The 24,504-nt window shown below is 42.6% G+C and overlaps 1 protein-coding gene and 1 long non-coding RNA gene across 9 annotated transcripts in view; one reads left to right on the top strand and one right to left on the bottom strand.

The window, feature by feature from the left end:
• The window catches only part of FRYL (FRY like transcription coactivator), a 272,325-nt gene extending 248,164 nt beyond the window's left edge, over positions 1-24,161 (bottom strand). For all 8 annotated transcript variants that reach the window (XM_043572703.1, XM_043572706.1, XM_043572705.1 and 5 more), the window contains exon 1: positions 23,929-24,161. The gene's annotated coding sequence lies outside the window, so the exon portion shown is untranslated. The remainder of the gene's footprint in view (positions 1-23,928) is intronic.
• LOC122478903 lies at positions 1,747-14,974 on the top strand. The gene is made up of 3 exons (XR_006296189.1): positions 1,747-1,940; positions 9,059-9,131; positions 14,899-14,974. It is a non-coding gene; the product is annotated as an uncharacterized LOC122478903 (long non-coding RNA).
• Positions 24,162-24,504: the final 343 nt, after the last annotated feature.

Genomic DNA, 24,504 nt, shown 5'->3' with positions numbered 1-24,504 from the left:
GTGGGGATTCACTTAGAAGTTATGCGACACAAGGTAAGTGTCTTAACCTCTCTGTTTCCATGCATATTTAAAAAAAAAAAAAAAGGGATGGAGAGCTTGGGTGGCTCTTTTTTTATATATATTTATTGATTTGGGGCGTGCAGCTAAAAGTCTGATTGATTTATTGTGAATCTTCCATGAATTTTCAAAGAACCAAATTTCAGTAATGACTTTAAAGCAATCAAAAAAGAACAACTGTTTACTATCAAATTCTTGTTTCCCTTCTTTTTTGCATACCAGGTCTCTTAAATCCTCAGAAATGTTTACTAAAATCTTGCATTCCTAAAAATTTTGATACGTTTACTGTGCATATACAGTATTATCTGTATTCTAATTTCCTTAAAACCTACACTTCTTGTCACAACATAATGTTATTCTTTACGCTCTTTAGTGTTTGTGGGGGGGGAGGGGGGAGGGGAGTATTTTGAGAGAGAGGGAGCGAGAATGAGCAGGGGAGGGGCAGAGAGAGAGAATCCCGGGCAGGATCTTTCTCTGTAGGCACGGGGCCCAAGGAGGGGTTCGAGCTCACGAACCTCGAAATCATGACCTTAGCTGAAACCAGGAGTCCATCACTTAACCGAGCCACCCAGGCAACCCTATACTATTTAGTGCTTTTAATTTAAATTCCCTGTGTCTAATTTTTTTGTATTCACAAGAATGTTGTATTTATGTGCTCCTCCACATATATTAAAACTTTATTCACTCTGTTTTAAAAAAAATACTCAGCACACAGTAAGCCCTCTGTAAAGGTGTCCTCACTTATTTAAAAATACTAAGCATCAACTAGGTGTTAGGCACTGTGCTAGGTGGCTGGGAATATGTCAATGAAGATGTTGCCCTCTTGTAATTTACTTGCTAACAGTGGCAGATGATAAACTACATATAATAAGTAAATGATGGGGCACCTAGATGGCTCAGTCGGTTGAGCGTCCGATGTCAGCTCAGGTTATGATCTCATGTTTGGGAGTTCGAGCCCCGCGTCAGGCTCTGGGCTGACAGCTCAGAGCCTGGAGCCCGCTTCGGATTCTGTGCCTCCCTGTCTCTCTGCCCCTCCCCTGCTCATGCTCTGTCTCTCTCTGTCTCAAAAATAAATAAAAACATTAAAAAAAAAATTAAAAAAAAAAAGGAAATTATGGAGTATGAAAAGGTGAAAAGAGCTATAAAAAAAACCAAACATGGAACTTCAAGCACTGGGCGTGGTAGGAGTTGCAATTTTTCAATGGAATGCGGCTTATTGAAAAGGTGACATCTGAGCAAAGAATTCAAGAGGCAGCCAGGTGAATATCAGGAGTATTCGGGAAGAGCCAAGCCCTGAGGCAGAAACATGCCTGGCACATCAGAGTGAGAACAAAAGGAGATTAGAGCAGATGAGCGAGGGCAGGAGTAGTAGGGAAAAAGGATCAGAAAGGTAGGAAGAGACGGACTCAAGCATGGCCTACAGACAAATGCGCCTGAAGTGAGGTAGGAGCCACTGCAGGATCTGCACAAGAGTAACAGTACGGTCGTACGTGCTCAAGGAGCGCCCTGGCTATTGTGCTGACAAAGAGCACAGGGGAGAAACACAGAAGGGGAGCACCTCTCGGTGGCAGGCTATTTGTGACTGAAGTGTTAGAAAAACCCTGGTCTTTCAGCATGAGAAATTGCTCTTGGATTCGGTTAACTGTCTAGCTCTGTTCCCCAGGAAACCATGAATGTCAGAAACCACAGAATGTCAGCTGTGTTACTAGGCAACATGGCTTATGGTAAAAATGACCCATTGGTAAATTGCTTGGGTCTGAGAGGGACTAAAAATACCTGGAGAGTGGCTGTAACTTTGGACTTCTCCTAGTGTGGTGACTGCTGTAATCGAGCATGTACCCCGTGGGGATCCTAGAAACCTTGCTCATGGGTGGTCATACAAGGTAATGGCTTTTGTGGAACATGCAGCTTCTTAGACAGGTTGGCTACATACCCCCTTCGTGGGAGCCTCATTATTCACACCTAAGCTCCACCTGAAGGAGGGGGCACAGAGAATAGTTCTGGCTATTCTTCCTTCTTCTTTAAAAAAATAACATTAAAAGTAAACTCTAGGCCCACTGTAGCCTTGAACTCACAACCCCCAGACCAAGAGTCGGGTGCTCTACCCACTGAGCCACCCCTGGCTGTTCTTTCAGCACTGCCACCAGGACCTCCCAAAAAGAACACTGGTGCTTCTCTGCTGACAAGCTGTGTTTCCTGTCCCATATCCTCATAAGTGAATGTGATGTCAAATACGGATTGCCACAGGCCACAGGTCTGGTTGAACCCTACTAAAATTCCCTGGGTAGGGGGCGCCTGGGTGGCGCAGTCGGTTAAGCGTCCGACTTCAGCCAGGTCACGATCTCGCGGTCCGGGAGTTCGAGCCCCGCGTCGGGCTCTGGGCTGATGGCTCAGAGCCTGGAGCCTGTTTCCGATTCTGTGTCTCCCTCTCTCTCTGCCCCTCCCCCGTTCATGCTCTGTCTCTCTCTGTCCCAAAAATAAATAAATGTTGAAAAAAAAAAATTAAAAAAAAAAAAAAAATTCCCTGGGTAGGCACTGTTCTAATGCAGTAGAATATGCAAGAAATAGCAGTAGCATGGACCAGGATGGCACTGGTATAAGTAGGAACAAATAGTAAAATGTAAAGATAATTTGAAGGAGGAGCTCATAGGATCTTCTAATGAATAAAACATGGGATGTGAAAGAGTAAAGTTAGGGATGACACCAAAAATTTTGGCCTTAGCAACTGGAAAGATGGAGTGGAAATTGGGATAGGGGAAGAACTGAAGACCTGGAGTTCAATTTTAGACAATTTTGAGTTGAGGGTCATTCTCAACTCACTTTTCCCTTCTGTGACCCAAGATGGCAGCTCCAAGTATCATGAGCTCATATAACAACATCCAAGAGAGGGGCTGTACCTTCATATACGGAAGGAAACTAGACTCCAGCAGACGTCTGTGTCACTATCCCGAAACCAATTGTAAGCAAGGAGAATGGAACATAATGGGCTTTAGGCTGAGCCATACTCACAAACTGCCACCTTCGGAATGGAGGCGAGGGAAGTCCATGAAACTCATGGGCACTAAATATCTGGACAAAATTGGGCCTCTATTAGCAAGGAAAGATACGAATAGGTACAGTGTGTGTCAAAGGTATTAGATGAACCATCCACATCAATGTGGAATAAAAGATTAGTCACGCGGAATAAAAGATTAGTAATAAAGAACAGGTACAAAATAAGACAGGGAGCCAGGCTTCGGTAAGTGAGAGGAAGTGACCTACCTTCTGTTCCATGAAAAAACATGTAGACAAATCCTGTGAAATTATACAACAACCAAGAAAAGATTCTAAATGATTTGAGGAAAAAACAAAAAATGAAGACTCTGACTAAAATCAGAAACTCTCAACTGCAGGAGAGCAAGGTCGCAGAAATTTCTAAAGTGAAATAATTGTGACCTAGATTTTTATATTCAAATGATCCATCAAGTAAGAAAGCAGAAAAAAGACACTTTCAGACATGTAAGGGCATTACTTGAGGGTATTCTCTAGCAACAAGGATGAAACCCAATAAAGTAGATGCGAGAACACAGTGGAAATGATCCAAGAGTGAAATGAAAAAGACGTCCCAGGATGGCAGCTGTGCAGCAGAAATAGACAATAATTCATCCTATTAAAACAAAATTAGTGAACTCCATGAAAGGAAGAAAGGAGTGGACTCCATTCAAAAGATACAATCACTAAGAAGCTGGTTTAATGACAGGAATGCATGTTTCTTTTCTCAATAAAAAAAGAAAATTATGCAACAGAAAATTCCCACAAAATGCTGATTGTTTTACCCAGTTTTCCTCCCTTACTGCTTGCTAAAGAAACCTAATTGTTTTTTCTCTTTCTTTTTAAGGTTATCAGGTAAAATCACAGGATTAGAGAAGGGAGCCTCTCTCCCAGACCCATGGGACAAAGTCCCTGTAGATCTAAACTAAGCCTGGAAATCCCAGTCTCCTCTGCCAGTAATTGGCCTGAGCAACTGCTCCTGTCCCACTGTAGAGAAGCTGTTCGTTTCCGGCCTACGAGACATACGGGAAAATCATCTGGGGAGCTTCTTGAAAGATTTTCCAAGATGAAAAGAGATAGGACAGGGAGGAAATCTGTGATAATGGATGTTATTGGGCAACTGGCGAATTTGAATGTAGACTGTATTAGATGATAGTATTGCATCATGGCAGACATGGAGAGGTACCACCCACATCCAAACAAGTCACCAGCAGGCGGAGAAGTATGGTTATGCTGTTAGCTTCATCACGGTTGGCTTCAGCTGTCAAGAGGAGATCTCGGTGTTCTCTGGACAGCTCAAGCTCATAACTGAGAAAGCAAGGTACAGGCCAAGCCATTTCTACCCAACACAGAACGGTTCTAATGGACAATCCTGCCTCCAGGTCTCCTCCTTCTGCTGGCAGACAAGCCACCACAATCTGACGGCTCCACTTGCCCACTACTGCTTCCTTCTTTTTACATTTATGCAATCCTTATCCTGGCCTCAGCATCTGCTTCTGAGCGAATACAAGTGTTAAATTTCCTGAATTTAATCACTGTTCCACGATCACATGAGGAAGTCCTTTCCTTAGATGATATGCAGTAAAGCATTTAAGAATAAAGAGTCATGATCTCTACAATTTTCTCTCAAAAGATTCCCCCAAAACAACTATAGACCCATAGACAAAGATAAAGGAAAAAGCAAATATAGCAAAATGTTTATAACAAGGGAATCGAGGTAAAAGTTAGACAAGAGTCCACATGACTCTTCTCACAATTTTATGAGTTTTTAAATTTTTCTAAAATAGGTTTTAAAAATGGGGAAGATCCACAAGAAGCAGCACCCATTCTATGCCCTTCTCTCCGCCTTTTAGGAAGCGAGAAAAGGATACTTGGTGCAGCGGTAACCACCGGCAGTAAAAGAAAGGTCAAGACCATCAGCTGGGTCACCTGTGGTCAGACATTCTGCAAAATGCTGCCAAAAGAACCAAAGTGAAACACCAGGATAAACAAAAAGCTAGTCAGGAAAGTCATAGCTCTGGAGTGCCTGGCTGGCTCAGTTGGTAGAGTGGGTGACTCCCGATCTCAGGATCGTGAGTTCAAGTCCTATGTTGGGTATAGAGACTGCTTAAGAAAAATCAAAATTAAAAAGAAAAAAAGAGAAAGTCGTGGTTCAAATGTGGAAAAAAAAAAAAAGGACAGGATTTCGAGCAACTAATGGATTACAGGAAGAGAATCCATTTGTCTTTGACATTAGAAGCATCATCCTTCTGTTGGCCTGGGTCATGATACTGGCATAGAGAGAAGGAAATGTCACCATAATTACTTCATCACTCTGCAATGAATATCTGCATAATAATTAAGACATCAGACCAATATAAAAACCAAGCACCACAGCCTTCATTAAGGTTGCAGAACAGAACATAAATGTTCTCCACCTTGTCAGTGTAAAAGGCACAGCTGACAGAGGTTGGAAGCTGGAGTGAGGGAGAGCAAAAACAGAAAGGACAAGCAGTGGGAAAGAGTAGGATTTTAATTTTGAATCCCTGAAGACTAGAAATCTCTAAGCATATTCCACTTGACCCATTTTTTAAGTTTTTACTGAAATATAATTCACATACCATAAAATACACCAGTTTACTTTTAGTCTTTTTATTACTGAGTTATTAGAGCTCTTTAGAGAACTTCGATACAAGTCCCTTATTAGATAGAAATTGCAAATACTTTCTCCCATTTTGTGGGTTGTCTTTTCACTTTCTTGATGGTGTCCTTTGAGGCACAAAAGTTTTTAATTGTGATAAAGTCCAATTTATCTATTTTATTCTTTGTTGCTTGTGCGGTCAGTGTCCTACCTAAGAAGGCTTTGCCTAGCCAAGGTCAGTAAGATTTATTCATGTTTTCTTCTACAGGTTTTAGCATTTCTGCTATTACATTTAGGCCTATGATGCATTTTTAGTTAATCTGGGTATATGATGTGAGGAGGAAGTTCAAATTTGTTCTTTTGCATGTAAATCTCCAGGTTTCTCAGCACAATTTGCTGAAAAGACTATTCTTTCCCTATTGAATTTTCTTGGCACATTTGTCTAAAAAAAAAAAAAAAAAACTATTGATCACAGAGTTTTATTTCTGGATTCTCAATACTATTCAGTTGATTTATATGTACTGACACTTTAAGGTGAAATCCAGGTAATGTAAGTAAGCGTTTTAAAGTGTATGGCTCAGGGCGCCTGGGCGGCTCAGTCGGTTAAGCGTCCGACTTCGGCTCAGGTCATGATCTGGCGGTTTGTGAGTTCGAGGCCCACGTCGGGCTCTGTGCTGACAGCTCAGAGCCTGGAGCCTGTTTCCGATTCTGTGTCTCCCTCTCTCTCTGACCCTCCCCCGTTCATGCTCTGTCTCTGTCTCAAAAATAAATAAACATTAAAAAATAAATAAATAAAGCGTATGGCTCAATACCACACAGTACATTCACAACGTTTTACAACCAACACCCCTATTTCCAAAACCTTTTCATCATCCCACATCCATCAGATAGTCCATCCTCATTCCCCATGACCTTGGCAACCACTCATCTAATTCACATCCGTATGGACATAACGGTCCTGGATATTTCATATCAGTGAAATCACATGTGATCTTCTGTGTCCAGCTTCTTTCACTCAGCAGGTTTTTGCGGTTCGTGCACTCTGTAGCGTTTATCAGTAGTTCACGGTTATGGCTGAATAATATTCCATTGTGTGGATAAGCCACACTTTGGTTATCCACTCATTAGTTGATGTACATCTGGGTTGTTTCTATGTTTTAACTAATGTAAATGGCTACGTAAGTACAGAACTACTATAAATATTCATGTTCAAGTATTCGTTTGAGTACCTGTTTTCAATTCTTTTGGGTACATATGTAGGAGTAGACTATCTGGTTCATGTCATAATTCTAGATTTAACTGTTTGAAAAACCACCAAACTGTTTTCCACAGCAGCTGTGCCATTCTGCTACCAGCAACGTACAAGGGTTCCAATTTCTCCCTATCTTCACCAACATATGTGATTTTCTGTTTTCTGATTCATTCGCATGTGACATCCGTAACTCAACACAATACTCCAGGTGTTGTCTGGACGGTACAGAATAAAGTAAGACTAACACCTTTCCTCTTCTGAGCCTCCTTCCTGTTAAGTCCCGTCTAGGAATCGATGCAGGCTTTCTCGTAGTCCCATTACATTTTATATCCAGATGGAGTTTATTACAGTAATTAAAATACCTAAGTTGTTTGTATTCAACCACATCTCCCTCACTCCTATAATTATGCAGATGTTTTCTCAACTCATATACAGGACTTCATATCAAACTCCTTTAAGTTATCATGGTAGCCTTGGCCCACCATTTCAGTCAGAAATATTTTTTAAAGTTACCCCTAAAAAATACATTTCATCCAAAAATGTGATAAGCGTAGTATCAATGTTTTTATTCACATTACAAAAATATGGACAGCAGCCTTCAGCAATAGGAATTTTTCTCCACTTGTCACAAATTCCCTATTACTAATTTTTATTTCTTTTTATCTTTATTTTTGAGAGAGAGCGAGAGTGCGAGCGGGGGAGGAACAGAGACAGAGGGAGACACAGAATCCGAAGCAAGCTCCAGGCTCTGAGCTGTCAGCACAGAGCCCGACGCGGGGCTCAAACTCATGAACCGTGAGATCATGACCTGAGCTGAAGTCGGACACTCAACTAACTGAGCCACCCAGGTGCCCCCATTATTACTAATTTTTAGAGTTGCTACTCAACCACTCATATTTCCACCTGATTTTATGGTCATCCAGGCCACACTCCTCCACTTGTCAACAGAGAAATGTTGCAGAATGCCTGTCTGAAATTCACTGATACTGCATTCTCTGCATTCTCCTGACCCTTGGCCTAATAATCCTACCTAAAAAGAAGTATGGTTTGGGGCACCTGGGTGGCTCAGTCACTTACGGGTCCCAATCTTTGTTTTGGCTCAGGTCATGAGCTCACGGTTTGTTCTGAGCTCGAGCCCCGCATCGGGCTCTCTGCTGTCAGCACAGAGCCCGCTTTGGATCCTCTGTCTCCCTCTCTCTCCTCCCCTTCCACATGTGTGCACTCTCTCTCTCAAAAATAAACAAACACTAAAAAACAAACAAACAAACAACTAAGGTTTGTCTAACATAACTGTCTCTAGTGAGCCCATGTAATACTTTCCTTTAAAATATATAATCACAGGGGCACCTGGGTGGCTCACTCGGTTAAGCGTCCGGCTTCGGCTCAGGCCATGATCTCGCGGTCTGTGGGTTCGAGCCCCGCGTCGGGCTCTGTGCTGACAGCTCAGAGCCTGGAGCCTGTTTCAGATTCTGTGTCTCCCTCTTCCTCTGACCCTCCCCTGTTCATGCTCTCTCTCTGTCTCAAAAATAAATAAATGTTAAAAAAAAATTTTTTTTTAATAAAAAAAATATAATCACAGTCAATGTTTTTAGTACATAAAACACAATGAACTCAGATTAAGTCATACTACATTTCAAATCTTATTTGGAGTTTTATATACCAACAAACTTAATACAAAGAAAAAGCAGTATGTATCTCGTGTTATACTTGAGATTATCAAGACAAATGTGTCGTCAATTTATTGTAATTTAGGTTTATACATCTTTTAAATTCTACAAGAGTCTCTCCTCAACCAGAAAAATTCAAGAGGAAAAAAAACATTTTCCACCAATCCAAAGCAGAATGAGATTTTAAGAACTCTTGTGTTTCTAGTAATACAGATTATCTTATTGAAACCAGTTTTCCTAATTCCTTTAAGAGCACATTCCTCACTCAAAAATCTCTTTTATGAAGCCTTCTTAGGTTGTTCAGGTCTAAAACAGCCTCCCCTACTCTGCCCTCTCATACCTACTTACTATCCTCACCACTCACTTTAACATCTGATGTTTGGTATTTACTGCTTGTTAACAGTTGGCTAATTTACCTATTGTCCGCAACAGGCTCCTGCAGAGAAGAGACGCTCATTCATTTCTAACCTCATCACCACCAACATAGTATAATGCTTATGAAAAGGTAAGCACTCAAGTTCTGATATTAACTTATATCGCATATAATAGTTAGAAACCTATCCAGAATTGAAATCAAAGAGGAAATTATCTGATAAATGTGAAGACATTTCAGAGTATTGTGGTCCTTTGGGGTGGCTGCAGTGTGGTAACTAAGGGAAAGCAGCGTCAAACAGAAGGTTCTCCGAGATGAGAGAGCTCCGTGCATATTTCTAGGTAGCAGGCAAGGAGGCAGGAAAAAATGAAGACACAGGAGGTGACGGAAAATATGGAAGAGATGAGATTGTGGGGCTCAGTAAAAAGAAGATAAAGGACATTTTTCCTTCTGAAAAAGGAAAGCTAGCTACACAGATACATTGAACCAGACAAGGGTTAACTTCAATAGGTGATTTTTAAGAGAGGAAGACCATGTATATTTAGCTAATATTTATCAAGCAAGCACCATGTCAGTTTCCTGTAGTGCAATCAATTGCCGCAGTGACAAATTATCACAAACTTAGTGGCTTACAATTCATTATCTTACAGTTCTGGAAGTCAGAAGTCCAAAACAGGTCTCACTGGACTAGAGCCAAAGTGTCAGCAGAGCTGGGTTCCTTTCTGGAAACGCTAAGGATAATCCATTTTCTTGCCTTTACCAGTTTATAGACGCTGCCCACATTCCTCAGCTCCCAGGCCCCTTTTATCTTCAAAGCCTCGGTGGACGTTTGGTTCCTTCTCATGATGCTATCTCTCTGGTCCTGACTCTTCTGCATCCTGCTTCTCTTAAAGACCCTTGCGATTACATTAGGCTCACCAGATAACCCAGAGTACTCCCTTTCAAAATTAGCTGATTAGCAACCTTAATTCCACCTGAAGCCTAAATCCCCTTCAGCTGTGTGATACAACATCCTCAGTTCCGGAGATTAAGATGGGAGGGAGGCCGTTATTCTGCCTGCCACAAGCACTATGCTGTGTGCTTTGTCTATATCTTTTAATTTAATCCCCACAACAACTCTATTTTACACGTGAGGAATCTGGGGCCACCCCACTTTCAGACTTGACATGACTCATAAGAGATACTACTATAATAATATTCACTACTTGTGTAACTGAACCGGTAGAATCAGGATCGAGATAACACAGCCTCCACTGGTCTGTCCCAAAGCCCTCACTACCCCTCTCTCTACGTGTGTGTGTGTGTGTGTGTGTGTCAGGGTGAAGGGAGAAAGGCTTCTCCTTCTCCCATCAACCAAAACCATATCCTCTTTCATCGTGTGAAATCTCTGTGCATGATTTTGTAAATCTCTACACACCAGGCTGCATTCCACTGAGGCTTTGGTGTATGCGATGAGGTCATATGGTAGTATGTTAAGAAATAAGGCAACACTGGGTGTTATAGGAAAGCGATGAATCACTAAATTCTATTCCTGAAAAAAATAGATTTTGATTTAAAAAAAGAAGTAAGGCTAAAATTATTTCATTTGTAGATTCCTTCCTAAATGGTATAATTTTAGGTTCCAGATTTGAACATATAAATTATTTTTATAACTATTTCAAGTATTCAGATATATCCCCCAAGGTATAATATATTGGATTAGAGATTATCAACATTTTAATATGTCTCGACACACATAACCCATTATTTTTCAGGATCCCATCAACCATACATATAGGAAAGGTTCCTTTTGGAAAAAAAATGATTGCAATATAATTGACTTCCAGGTATCTCTCCTCATTTAGTAATGAACTCTTATGTTGTTCCATCGCTCTCCTTAAACACTTGGGTAACAATAATTTTCTTTCCATGTCCTAAAAAAAGGCTCCAGGCATAGGATGGAGATCAGGGAAATGGTCTGTGATTGGCAGCAAAAGCCTTGATGTTACATGGTTGGCAAATGTCATGGTTGGCAAATATCTTGATTGAACTTTCGTCTCTAGAGCAGCCATTGTTTTTAATGTTTATTTATTTTTGAGAGAGACAGACAGACAGACTTCGAGCAGGGCAGTGGCAGGCAGAGAGGGAGACAGAGAATCCAAAGCAGGCTCCAGGCTCTGAGCTGTCAGCACAGAGCCTGACATGGGGCTCGAACTCATGAACTGTGAGATCATGACCTGAGCCCAAGTCGGACGCTTAACCAACTGAGCCACCCAGGTGCCCCGAGCAGCCATGTTTTAAAAAGATTTATTTATTTTTGGGAGAAAAAGTGCAAGCAGGGAAGGGGCAGAAACAGAGGGGGACAGAAGATCCAAATCGGGCTCTGCGCTGACAGCAGCAAACTCGATGGGGGGCCGTGAGATCATGACCTGAGCCAAAGTCGGATGCTCAACCTACTGAGCCACTCAGGTGTCCTGAGCAGCCATTTTTAATCTTTTCAGGATCATGGACTCTGCTTTGAAAGCTGATAAACCTATGGACCTCTTCCCACTAGAAAAATGCATATGCACTCACACTCAAAATTTTTCATACAACCCATTTTATTGCCTTTTAAATCTACTGCCATCACAGACCATATAAAACTAGTCTTTACAAGGATATCTGTATGTCTCACTTTTGGTTGTGTGCCAAAATTTGCTACACCCAGAAATAAAAACCTAAAGTATGCAATAAAACGAACCAAACTTTAATTATTTTTGACAAACAGATACCAAAGTAGTGATGACTGCTGGCTGTAGAGCCTCTGGCACCAAAACATGGGTCTCAGGGAAAACCAACCTCTTTTACATTATTCCCCAGGGAGACCTGGGAAAACACGGGTGTTACAAGGCTCAGGTCCCGACAATAAGGAAAATGGCGTTAACTGAATTTAATGAGTGTTTCCCAAAATAATAACATTTTATACTTTGTATACTTATAAAAAGGAAAGATGTGCTTTGGTTCGTTTGAAGTAAGCTCCCCACCCAATGTAGGGCTTGAACTCACGACCCCAAGATCAAAAGTCACATGCTCTACTGACTGAGCCGGCCAGGTTCCCCTAGGAAAGACAGGGTTTTAAAATTGGGAAACATTGGGGCGCCTGGGTGGCGCAGTCGGTTAAGCGTCCGACTTCAGCCAGGTCACGATCTCACGGTCCGGGAGTTCGAGCCCCGCGTCAGGCTCTGGGCTGATGGCTCAGAGCCTGGAGCCTGTTTCCGATTCTGTGTCTCCCTCTCTCTCTGCCCCTCCCCCGTTCATGCTCTGTCTCTCTCTGTCCCAAAAATAAATAAACGTTGAAAAAAAAATTTTAAAAAATAAAATTGGGAAACATTAATATACATGTAAATATTTGAGGAAAAAAGCATACCATACCTACTAGTTCAAAATGTATTAAGCTCAAAGAGGAGTACCCACACCTGTCAGAGACAGGGTGATGATCATGCCGCTGGGGTGAAAAGAAAATCCTGTAAGACTAAACGTATGTGTTCTCTTAAATTTGAAATTGAGCTTTACGAATACTCAGTACATGAAATCGACACCAGCACGTTCTCCCGTTCCTGCATCAGGCTGCCGCAGCCTTGTGGCCTTTACGTGAAGAACGCCAGTTACCACGGATTGCCTCACTCGACCTCCAGCGTACCTCTAGGCACCCTGAAAGCCACCTCTCCTAGGAGTCTGGGGGTAAGCACGGTTGTGGAAGTAGGAGTTCTGTCTACAGCATCACTCCAGCGTCCAGTCTCCAGCTTCCTGGGTGGCAAGAAGCAGAGTGGCAGGAGCCACAGAGCGGAAGCTTTTTGATCTGACTTCCCAGTCCTGAGCTGATGCGCTGCGTCTGTCCCGCAGTTTCCAGAGCGGCCACAGAGGTGGCACAAGCTCTGGCTCCCAGTACAGGGACAGGGACGGCGGTGCCTTCTGAGTTCCACCGAGGGGTCACCTCTGGATTGTCGCCCTAGAGGAGCTGTTAGGCTCTTCTAACAGTTCTGTAAGCATCTTATACTCTTTCAGTAAATCTCGTCTTGTTTCAAATACTCAGAAGAGTTTTGTTTGTGGCACTGACTGCACACACAGTGTTCTAGGAGGTCCAAGTAGGTCAAGGAAAGAAGGCAGGCTCCACACCCTGGAGGGGCTGTTTGTGACGCCCTCACTGGTTTGTTCACTTTCAGCAAACTGCCACATCCTGCAGCTTCCTTGGGCCCAATTAAGTACATCTGCAGATCTCATTACAATTATGATCTCACTCACTAATGGGTTTTCAAACATTTTTGCAAACGAACAAAGTGAAAAAGAGACAGCGAGACAAACCAAAACACAGACTCTCAACTATAGAGAACTGAGGGGGGCAGGAACCAGCATGGGGGAAACAGCTGATGGGGATTAAAGCGTGCCCTTGCAGTGATGAGCCCTGAGTGATGTATGCAACTGTTGAATCACTATATGTACACCTGAAATGAATAGAATACTGTATGTTAACTATACTAGAATTAAAAATTTTTTTAACTAAAAAAAAAAAAAATAAAGACTGCCAGAATTGGATACTTAATTAAAATATCTGTAACAAATAAGAACAGATTTTTGCAAGGGCTCCTGGGGGACACAGACGACTCTTGACTTCAGCTCAAGTCTTTTTTTTTTTTTTTTTAATGGTTATTCACTTTTGAGAGAGAGAGTGTGAGCAGGGGAGGGGCAGAGAGCAGAGACAGAGGATCCGAAGCAGGCTCTGCACACTGACAGCAGCAAGCCTGACACGGGGCTCGAACTCACGCACCATGAGATCGTGACCTGAGCCAAAGTCAGATGCTCAACTGACTGAGCCACCCAGGAGCCCCATATCAGCTCAAGTCTTGATCTCAGAGTTGGGGAACCTACTTAAAAAAAATTTTTTTTAATTTAAAAATAAAAAAAAGAAGAGTTTTGCAAAGAAAGGTGGATTAAATATAATAAAGCAAAATACAAGCAAGCAACAAGAAAATGGCAGAACTGACAACTGTGTGTTAACAATACCAGTACTTTATCAAAAGTGTAAGGTAAAAGTGATTATCTTGTAAACTGTACAACTATACAGCTTTCAGAAGAAAACAAAGGAAAAACATCTTTGAGACCTACCACTGGACAAAGAGTCCACAGATGTGACACCAAAAGCACAATTCATAAAAGAAAAAAAAAAATGAATGCACTACATGAAATTTCTAACTTCTTCACTGTAAGAGACCCTGTTAAAAGGATGAAAAACCACAACAACAACAACAACAATTTTTGCCAATCACGTATCTGACAAAGAGCTTATTCTCAAAGCTCAATAATAAAAAACAATCCAAATTGTTCATTAGGGAAACAATTTGCCCACTGGGAAAGACAATTAAAACCACAATGAGGGGCACCTGGGTGGCTCAGTCGGGTAAGCACCCGATTCTTGATTTCGGCTCAGGTCATAATCTCTCGGTTTGTGGGTTCAAGCCCCATGTCAGGCTCCACACTGATGAGGCAGAGTCTGCTTGGGATTATCTCTCCCTCTCTCTCTCTCTGTCTCTCCCCCCCCTCCAAAAAATATGAATAAAAACTTTAAAAAAATTGTTTTAACCACAATGAGATATCACAACTTTTTAGAATGTGTAACATTTTAAAAATAGAGAAAATACCAAATTCTGACAAGTGTGTGGAGAAACCAGATCTTTCATACGTTGCTGGTGGGAATAGCCACTCTGGAAAATAATCTTATAAAATTCACCATACACTTACAATATGAACCAGCAATTGCACTCTTGGGCATTTATCTCAGAGAAATGAAAGCCTATGTTCACACAAAAACCTATACATGAATGTTCAGAGCAGCTTTATTCGTAATAGCCAAAAACTAGAAAACAAATCATATGTTCTTCAACAGGTGAACAAACTGGGACTGTGGCACATCCATACAATGAATACTAAGTACTCAGTAATAAAAAGAAATGAATTACTGATACGTTGGACAACTTGGATGGTTCTCTAAGGCATTGTGCTGAGTGCAAAAGTCAACCTCAAAAAGATACATACAGTATGATGCCATTTATGTAACATTCTCAAATGACACAGTTATAGAGAGATAGAACAAATTAGCTGTTGCCAATAACCAGGGAAGGGGGGGGGGGGGGGGGACTTTGAGATGCATGAGGGAGTTTCTTGGCAGTAATGGACCAGTACTGAATCTTGATTGTAGTGGTCATTAAATGAATCTAGACATCATGAAACGTTATCTATTGCACAAAACTATACACACACGTACACCTGAATGAGTGCATTAAAAAAACATGAAAACTGGGGCGCCTGAGTGGCTCAGTTGGTTAAGCATCCGACTTTGGCTCAGAGCATGATCTCGCTGTTTGTGGGTTAGAGCCCCACGTTGGGCTCTGGGCTGACAGCTCAGATCCTGGAGCCTGTTTCAGATCTGTGTATCCTTCTCTCTCTCTGCCCCTCCCCTGCTCGCACTCTGTCTCTCTCTCTCTCTCAAAAATAAATAAACATTCCAAAAAAATTTTTTTTAATAAAAAAATTTAAAAAACCATGAAAACTGAATATGGCTACTTAACAGTACCGTACCAATGTCAGTTTCCTGATTTAATGTTAGTAACATCACCTTACATAAGATATTATAACCAGGAGAGCTGAATGAAGGTTACACAGGACTCCCTGCCTATCTTCACTACTTCCCATGAGTCTATAATTATTTCAAAATAAAGGGTTTTTTTTAAGTGACGGTCTTCAATCATACTTATTTTTAAGATTACTAATATTTTAAATGTATCGAAAACATAAAAATAATACATTTTAAATTGTTCTACAATGTTTTTCAACGTTATCTCATTTTTGTTAGGGTCTTACAATGTACAATATATGTGGTATGTAGTTTACAGCAAACGGACATATTGAGAATGCAGACACAATTATTTATACAGCTGGGGTGTGACAGGAAAACTGGCAGATCTCTACTAATAGAGGCTACAAAAGTCTAAGATTCTATCTGTCCCTTGAAGGTTTTACTTAGGGAAGTGCATACAAGAACAGGAAAAACACTGGACTGAGAATTGAAAAGAACTCTATTCTACCTAAACTTGCAGTTTAAACAAGTCACAATCTCACTGTCATCTACAAAATGTAAGGGTTGTATCAGAGCATTCCCAAAGACATTCCAGTTCTGAAAACACTAACTCCACGAATTCTACAACAGGAAAAAATGAAGCAACCATAAAGAAATATAGGACTAAAACTCTAACCAATATTTGCTGAAAGTATACTAAAGTTTCAATATTGCCAGGAATATTAAATACAAGACAGAGTCTAAGTTATCATTAACACAAACATCAAAAAGGACACCTCCAAAGACAATTTTACCTAAAAGAAAACAGATTACCAAAAGATCCAGGTGACATATAATATCCAGGTAACAGGCAAAGGTGGCTATTTTGCATGCAGCCTCATGGTTCTTGAAGGCCTCTAATTTCTGCTCTTGGAATTACATTAGGTTCTGAATTGCAACAAACGATATCCCATGCATTCAAGTATCCTGAGTAACAAAAGTCTAGATGTCAAAGACAAAGCTGGTCTTTGTCCAGACGGAGATGATATGGAAGGCGATTCTTTCTTTGATGATCCCATTCCTAAACCAGAAAAAACTTACGGTTGGAGGAGCGAGCCCGGGCCGCCCGCCGGAAGCCTCGCCTCGCTCTCGGACGCGCCCCCCTTAAAGAGCGGCCGCAGCTCCCTGACCGGAGCCCCCGGAGCCCCCTCGTCCGCAGAGGCCGGAAGTAAAAGAGGAAACACGGTTTTGAAAGATCTGAAGTTGGTCAATGATAAAGTTGGATCTCTTGGGTTAGGGACTGGAGAAGACGACGACTATGTTGATGACTTTAACAGTACCAGCCATCGCTCAGAAAAAAGTGAGCTGAGTATTGGTGAAGAGATCGAGGAAGATCTTTCTGTGGAAATGGACATCAATACCAGTGACAAACTTGATGACCTGACGCAGGACCTGACTGTGTCCCAGCTCAGTGATGTCGCGGATTATCTGGAAGACGTTGCATAGACACGAAAGGAGGAAGTATTCTCATCAACAAAGGACAGACGACTCTGATCAGTTGCATCCCCCCCCCCCCCAACCCGCCCCAGACAATCACTCTTTGCTGGAATGTCTGCTCCCTGTTGGTGCCTTGTGTTTCAAAAAGACTGCAGATATTTTTAAAAATTAACTTTTCGTTATACTAAACAAACGCTTCCGACTTGCAAAAAAAAAAAAAAAAAAAGCTTGGGGATCATGATGCAGAGCAAGTAGAATATCAAGACATCTAAGAAAGAATTCTTTTCCTCTTTTCCATCCACTTAACTAATTACTCACCATCCACTTGACTTAGTAAGACAGAATTTTAAGAGGTCTATTATTCAGGGGAAGCTAAACCTCCACAAGGTAATAATCCCATCCTGTTACACAACCCGCTATCCAGAAACATCATCTACCTGAAATAGAGTCCAAAACCAGGGAAGAAGTGAGAGTCATCTAAGCAGTAAAAGCCAACAGAACAAGGTCCTAGCACTAAAGGACCGGCTCCTCTGGCTCCATATTCAGAACCTTCTATCATTTTTATCCACCATTCAACGAGTGTAGCTGCAGATTCTACTCTTACAGCACACTAAAAATATCAAATTAGAAAGGCAAGGAAAGTACGAGAAGCAGGTATAATGAGAGCAAAGAGATACAGCTAACAGTAAACTATAAGCAAATCAATCCCCAACCAGACATGATTTAGAAAGGAACAGTTTCACCAACAAATGAATGAAATACGGTGGTCTGCATGCTGCTGCCTGAGGAAACTAATGGCTGGAGGTTCTTCTGCAAATAAATCATTATGTGCTCATGGGCGTCCAAGACACGTGAAACACGGAACCACTAAAGTGGCGTTTTTTTGGGGCGCCTGGGTGGCTCAGTTGGTTGGGCGTCCGACTTCGGCTCAGGTCATGATCTCACAGTCTGTGAGTTCAAGCCCCGCGTCAGGCTCTTGCTGACAGCTCAGAGCCTGGAGCCTGCTTCAGATTCTGTGTCTCCCTCTCTCTCTGCCCCTCCCCTGCTCGTGCTCTGTTTCTGTCTCAAAAATAAATAAAAACATTAAAAAAAATAAAAATAAAGTGGTGTTTTTTAACCAGTATTATAGACAGCATAATCCATCTTAAATTTTTAAATGAAGAAACAAAACTGAAAATTGTATTTAAATTATCCATATTCTAGCATTCTTTAATATTGGAACTAAATTACATCACATCTGAATTTTACCATGAAATAGAGATATAACAAAACTCAAAACAGAACAAAACAAGGAATCCTGAGAAGTTGAAATATTATGTTAAAATTCATTCAGGCAACAGAGCATACATGTGAATACTTTATGACCTAAAAAGTGAGGCTGCATTACAGTGAGTGAACAAACTAATATCCCTTTCTCATCAGCTCCGACACCCTTTAATAAATAAAACGATCAAAACACAACACTTCAACCTCTCTCAAGTATGGATGCTCTGAAATAGAGGTGTATCTTACAATTGCTGTCACCCAACAACAGGATGTAGTTGGTGAAAATTTTATCTCCTAGAAACATCAAGAAAGCAGCAGCATCAAAGTGTCTTAGGTCTGATCAAAAATGGCCACTCAAAATAATCTTTAAAAGATAGGGGCTCATGGGTGGCTCAGCCGGTTAAGGCCCGACTTTAGCTCAGATCACGATCTCAGTTTGTGAGTTCAAGCCCTGTGTGGGACTCTATGCTGACAGCTCAGAACCTGGAGTCTGCTTCGGATTCTTCGTCTCCCTCTCTCTCTCTGCCCCTCCCCTGCTCTCTCGCCCGCTTGCTCTCCCTCTGTCTCCCAAACATAAACATTAAAAAAAATTTTTTAATAAAAAAAATTCTAGAGCTCATAGATTTATTTATTTTAACAGTCTCCATGGCCCCCAGCACCCTGCGGAAGACCAGATTTGTTTGCTAGCATACTTTGGAAGAAGCTATGCAGAAAAATATACAAGAGTGAATAATAAATGCACCTGGGTGTGCCCTTTGTTTACACTAGTTTTAATCCTCAGGTACCACTCTGCCTATTTAAGGATCCTACACAGAGAAGCTCACAATTTTGGTAGAAACAGACTTAATTTTATCTTCAATGCTAGGCAAGTACACAGAGTAGGTGCAAGTCTCAATAAAAATCTGCTGAATGAATGGAGATTTCTCAGTTGATTAGGCCAACTGACTGCTTACAGCTGGGTTTTCTATTTAAGGAACCTTTGGAAAACCATTTTCCCCGTAGGCTAGCTTAAAGAATCACCTAAGACAACAGAATCTTATCACCCAATTCATCGGCCCAAATTGTAGCTCCTTTTTTTTTTTTTAAGTTATTTATTTATTGTGGGGGGAGGGCAGAGAGACAGAGAGGGAGAGAATCCCAAGCAGGCTCTGCTCTGTCAGCACAGAGCCGGATGTGGGACCCGAACCCACAAACCATGAGATCACGACCTGATCCGAAATCAAGAGTCAGACCCTTAACCCACTGAGCCACCCAGGTGCCCCTGGAGCTCCCTTTTTATAAGGAGCAACATAAGGTTTGAATACAACCTGTGTATGTGATTTGATAATGAAGAAATGTCTTCCCACATTCCTCCTTGGGCTACTATGAGGAGTGCCTGTTGGCAATCTCAAAGCAATTTTTAATGCTCTCTAGAGATTAAAAGAATCAAGAAATGAGAAGAGATTAAGTTTAGAAGTATGTACTCCAAACATATTTTATTTTATTTAATGTATTTATTCATTTTTTGAGAGACAGAAACAGAACATGAGCGGGGGAGGGGCAGAGAGCGAGGGAGACACAGAATCCGAAGCAAGCTCCAGGCTCCGAGCTGTCAGCACAGAGCCCGACGCGGGGCTCGAACCCACCAATCTCGAGATAATGGCCTGGGCCAAAGTTGTCATGACCTGAGCCAAAGTTGGCTGCTTAACCAACAGAGCCACCCAGGCGCCCCTGTACTCCAAAAAGTATTTTCGGGTAAAGGCAGGTAAACTGTTCAGCAACACAGGTTTTGACCAGTTTTTGAAATGTTTTGAACACACACTAGTGGTAGCCCTGTATCTCAAGAAAAAGTAGAAAAAACATAACTGAGCCCAGAGAACCGGGTAATAAGTGTGTAAGAACTGATTATCTTTCTCCATTCCCAATAAACACAACTTACTAATTAAAACTTTCAAATATGATGGTTTAAGGCAAGTCCTACCAGAAGGTAATAAAAGAAGGGGGAAGAACTGGAAGAATAAACACCAAACCATTACCAGTAGTTATAATGTGATCATGGAAGTGTATGGGGGGCATTTTTAATTCCCAAACTCTACATTTCTTTTGTACCAATGTTTTACGATAGCATATGTATCACCATATTGGTGATAAGGGGAATATGGTTCTACCTCTAAACACACATATACACTTTCTCCAAATAAAAACAATTTGAACTTCTTTAAAGCTTATGGTTTTTTCAGAATACTGGTGGGATAACAAAAAAATGCTCCAGTATTTTAAGCAACCATTAAAAAGAAAAAAGAAAAAAGAAAAAAGAGGGAGGACCTCCAACGTTTGTTAATGGTTTTTTACCAACGTCTACAATCTAATGAAGGAAATACAAACATAACCACACCTAAGTCAGAGCATGGCTTGTGCTGTAAAAGGTTTTATAAGAGCAAGAGGAAAGAGCAATGGCTTATGATTAGGAGAACAGAAGAAGAGCGTGCAGACAAGGTGACATTTGAGCTGGGTTAGATGGATGATCTCTCTAGCGAGGTAACAACAGTTGAAATTCAGAGCACATGCTCTGCCCCAAAAAAATATTTTACAGATAAAAATAGTTCAAGTAGAGAACATACACCCAGCCAACCCCCAAACATATTTTATCTTTTAAAATTTCTTTAAAACTATAAAACCTGCTGTATAAAGCAATGAAAATTTTCCCATCTCACCTAGATTTCTTCTATACCACTATTCCTTTACCATTTGGGCACGAGTCCTATGTCACGGTCACTTTGCACCTATTACTGTGCTGAGATATACACTGTCTTTTTCCTATGGATAATAATTTTGCATCTTCCCATTAAACTGCATACCTTTGAGAGCAATGACCGTCATCCATTTCTACTTTATCTTTCCATAATATTCCTTAAATAAATGGATACTCAACAGATATCACTGACAAGTTAAACCTAGTCCTAATAATTGTGACAATTAGCTATCACTATCACAAAAGACGTCTGTGGAACAGGTATTGTAAACAATTAAATCACATTTTTTGTACAAAGAACTAAAAGCATCCTAGATGCTTCCCCTAGACACTGAACTAATTGCTGTGCTTTGGTATAACTTGTTCACAAAGGTGCTTATTAAAAAAAAAAAAAATTAAGTCTCTGAAGCAGCCTTTACAGAACATTATCTCTTTGTCACAAAGTCCTAAGACAACACATTTATTGTGACACAGTGAATTTGCACAGGAATGAAGGACAGTCCTAGTTCCCAAGGATCTCAAGGGACAGTTCACAAACTCAAGAAATATCTTGGCACTGTGTATATGGAAGACAATGTGTTTAAAACAATACAAAAAGCACACAGGAAAAATGTTTTCCAAAAAGCAGAGCCTAGGTATGTCAAAGATAATTCTGAAAGTTCAGATTCTCTCCTCTATTGTTTAAACTGGAAGTAAACTAAGAAATTTGGAAACTTGTTTTAATCTTCTACTTACTACATTATGAGATGGAAAGGAAGACTATGGCTGCAAGCCTGACATCATTATCACAGAAGAGGATCAAAGGGGAGGGAGGAGAGGAATATAGGTGTAACAATGCTAGATACTATCAAGATTACTACAAAAGAACATGTTTTTTTGTGTGTGTCTGCACTTCCTAAATTCTGTGGGAAGAATAAAGTACTTCTCAAACATTATTATCTGAAATTGACTTTCAGTTTCCCGAGTATAATTTCTCCTTTCTTGTTATTGCCAAGACTGTGAAATAATGCTCCACACCAGTCAGAAAGTTACTAGACAGTGAGTTCATCAAGGAACACTTTGGGAAGTTGTTAGTACTGCATTAAAAAAAAAAAAAAATCACTGGGCCAGGCGTTCCAACAAAATTCACTCTTCCAGAGAAGCAATTTTTACAAAATAACTCAGAATGGAAGAAAAGACGGGATGGAATGCTATTTTTGATAGAGTAGCAAAAAAAAAAAAAAAAAAAAGACTACAGAATAACACACCCACTGCTACTTTGTTTATAGGCTTGTAACTTGCACATGCAAGTTCTCTACAAAAGTATTGCTCAAGAAGAAACTGTCAAAAATGAATGCTTATGAAAACATTTCTTTTCTAAATAAGTTCTCTAACAAGGGATGTGCTGTTTCTAAATGATTTCTTTAGCAAGTATTGACAAGTATAGCACAGCAATAATGCTCAGGATGGAAAAAAAAATCTCATACTTGTTTTATCAATAGTAAAAGTTGCTGTTACTAATTATAAGGCATAGGAGTTCTGTAGAAGAAATTAACTGTATGGTTGATACCTGCTAGTCAGAACACTACAAAACCAACTTCATTTCTTTACAAAAAGTTTTTTTTTTTTTCCTAATCTTATAGACCCTAGCAACCTAATGGTTGGTTTTGTTGCGTGGGTTGCTCTTCCCCACTTCCAAAAGAACCTCCGCCAGTAAATCGAGGTAACTTTCCAAATTCAGTTCTACATAGACCTGTTACCCCTCATCAACATAGCTCCCTTTTTTTTCCCTATCATCTTGGCCTGAGAGAGATTAATGCTCCCGTATTACTGCCAGTCCAAGAGAGAAGTGATTTTCGGTGCCGGGGAACGAAACTGGGATAGGAGGAAAAACCGACGGCAATCAAGAACCATCTCGCCCTAGAAACCATCCTCTCCAGAAAGGAGAATAGAGTCGCTGACCAAAGAACCTGCTGCCCGGAAGGCACAACTTCCATCCCCCGCCAAAGAAAAGTTGCAAGGAAGAGCTCAGCGCCCAGGCAGCCCGCGCGGGTGCGGACACCGAGAGCAGCAGAGAAGCTCATCAGGCCCGGGCGGCGCGCGAGCCGGGGCTGCGGCGTCCGTGGGGCCGACTCCGGCTCCGGCAGGCTGCGGGTCTGGGGGTGCGACCGCGAGCAGTGGGCGGAGAAACGAGAGCAGAGGAAAAGAGGGACAATGCTGGGCCGGGCGGGCGACTCCGCGCGCTCCAAGGGTCCGCAGCGCCTCTTCCCGCCCGGGGCCGCCAGCTGCCGCGCCAAGTTTGCTCCTCAGCCCTCCCTTCACGGCCGGGGCGGCGAAGCCGTGGCTGCCGGCCTCCCTCCGCCTGGCCGCCGCCGCCTTCCTCCCCGCGGGGCGGCTCCTGCGAGTCGGCGAGCCGGCGGCGCGCGCGAGGAGAGCCGCGCGCGCGAAGGGGAGCCGGGCGCGCGAGGGAAACGGGGCGCGAGAGGGAAGGCGGGCGCGCGAGGGGCAGGGGGCGCGCGAGGGGAGGCTGGCGCGCCAGGGGCAGGGGGCGCGCGAGGAAGCGGCGCGCGCGACGGGAGCCGGGCGCGCGGGGGAGCCAGGCGCGCGGCGCTCCCCGAGGACCCGCTGCCGCTCCGGCGGGTTTTCGGTTGAGGCGGGGGCTGCGCCGCCGTTTACCGTCCGTTATGAGTCTTTGCCCGGGCGCCGCAGCCTGCCAGCCATCCTGGCCCGCCTCCCCCTCGGCTCTCATCAGGAAGGGCAGCCGGGCGAGGGCCGGCGACCTCGTCTCCTGCCACGGCTGCGGCCGCCGGGCGGTGGGCATCCCGGCGCCTGCCCCTGGGGCTGGAAGAGAAAGTGAAATGAAGCGTCTTTCCCCAGGCGACACCTACCCGTCCCCAGTCCAAGTGCAGCTGCCTCGCTCCTCGGGCGCCGCCGGTCCCCGCCCTCGGGCCCCGGGCTCCGTTCTCTTGACAATGGCGCGTCCCCTTTAAGGAATAATCCGATCGGAACCGATCTGTGGTTAAACCTCCGACTCTGATTTTAACCGGATTTCTCTCTCTCTCCCCCTGAGCCCGACGGACGCCCGGCGGTGCTGCGAGCTCTTCCCACCCCTTCCCCGCCCCGCCTACTCCCTCGCCTCCCTGATTGGCGAGAAACACTACAACAGGAACAGCAATCCTCGCACTCCACTGGCCAGCCCAGCCGCCGCTCAGAGTGGCTCCCGCCCCCACCCCGCCCCTTTTCCCGGGTTGGCCCTACGTCTAATCACTCTCTGTCTTCTACTCGATCGTTGCTTTGGAGAACTGGCAGTCAAGGCTCACCCTCCCGCCTCCGGAAAGCGAACTTTATTTTTATTGGTAAAAGGACATCTTCCTGTGCACCTGATTGGGCAAGGAAGGAGTTAGTCTGCACGCCCCTTGCCCATTCTCGCTCTCTCTTCACGGGTTTGAGAAATACAGCCGCAA

Source organism: Prionailurus bengalensis, chromosome B1 (assembly GCF_016509475.1).
Source record: "Prionailurus bengalensis isolate Pbe53 chromosome B1, Fcat_Pben_1.1_paternal_pri, whole genome shotgun sequence".
Taxonomy (NCBI): domain Eukaryota; kingdom Metazoa; phylum Chordata; class Mammalia; order Carnivora; family Felidae; genus Prionailurus; species Prionailurus bengalensis.
This window is presented reverse-complemented; position numbering and strand designations above follow the sequence as displayed.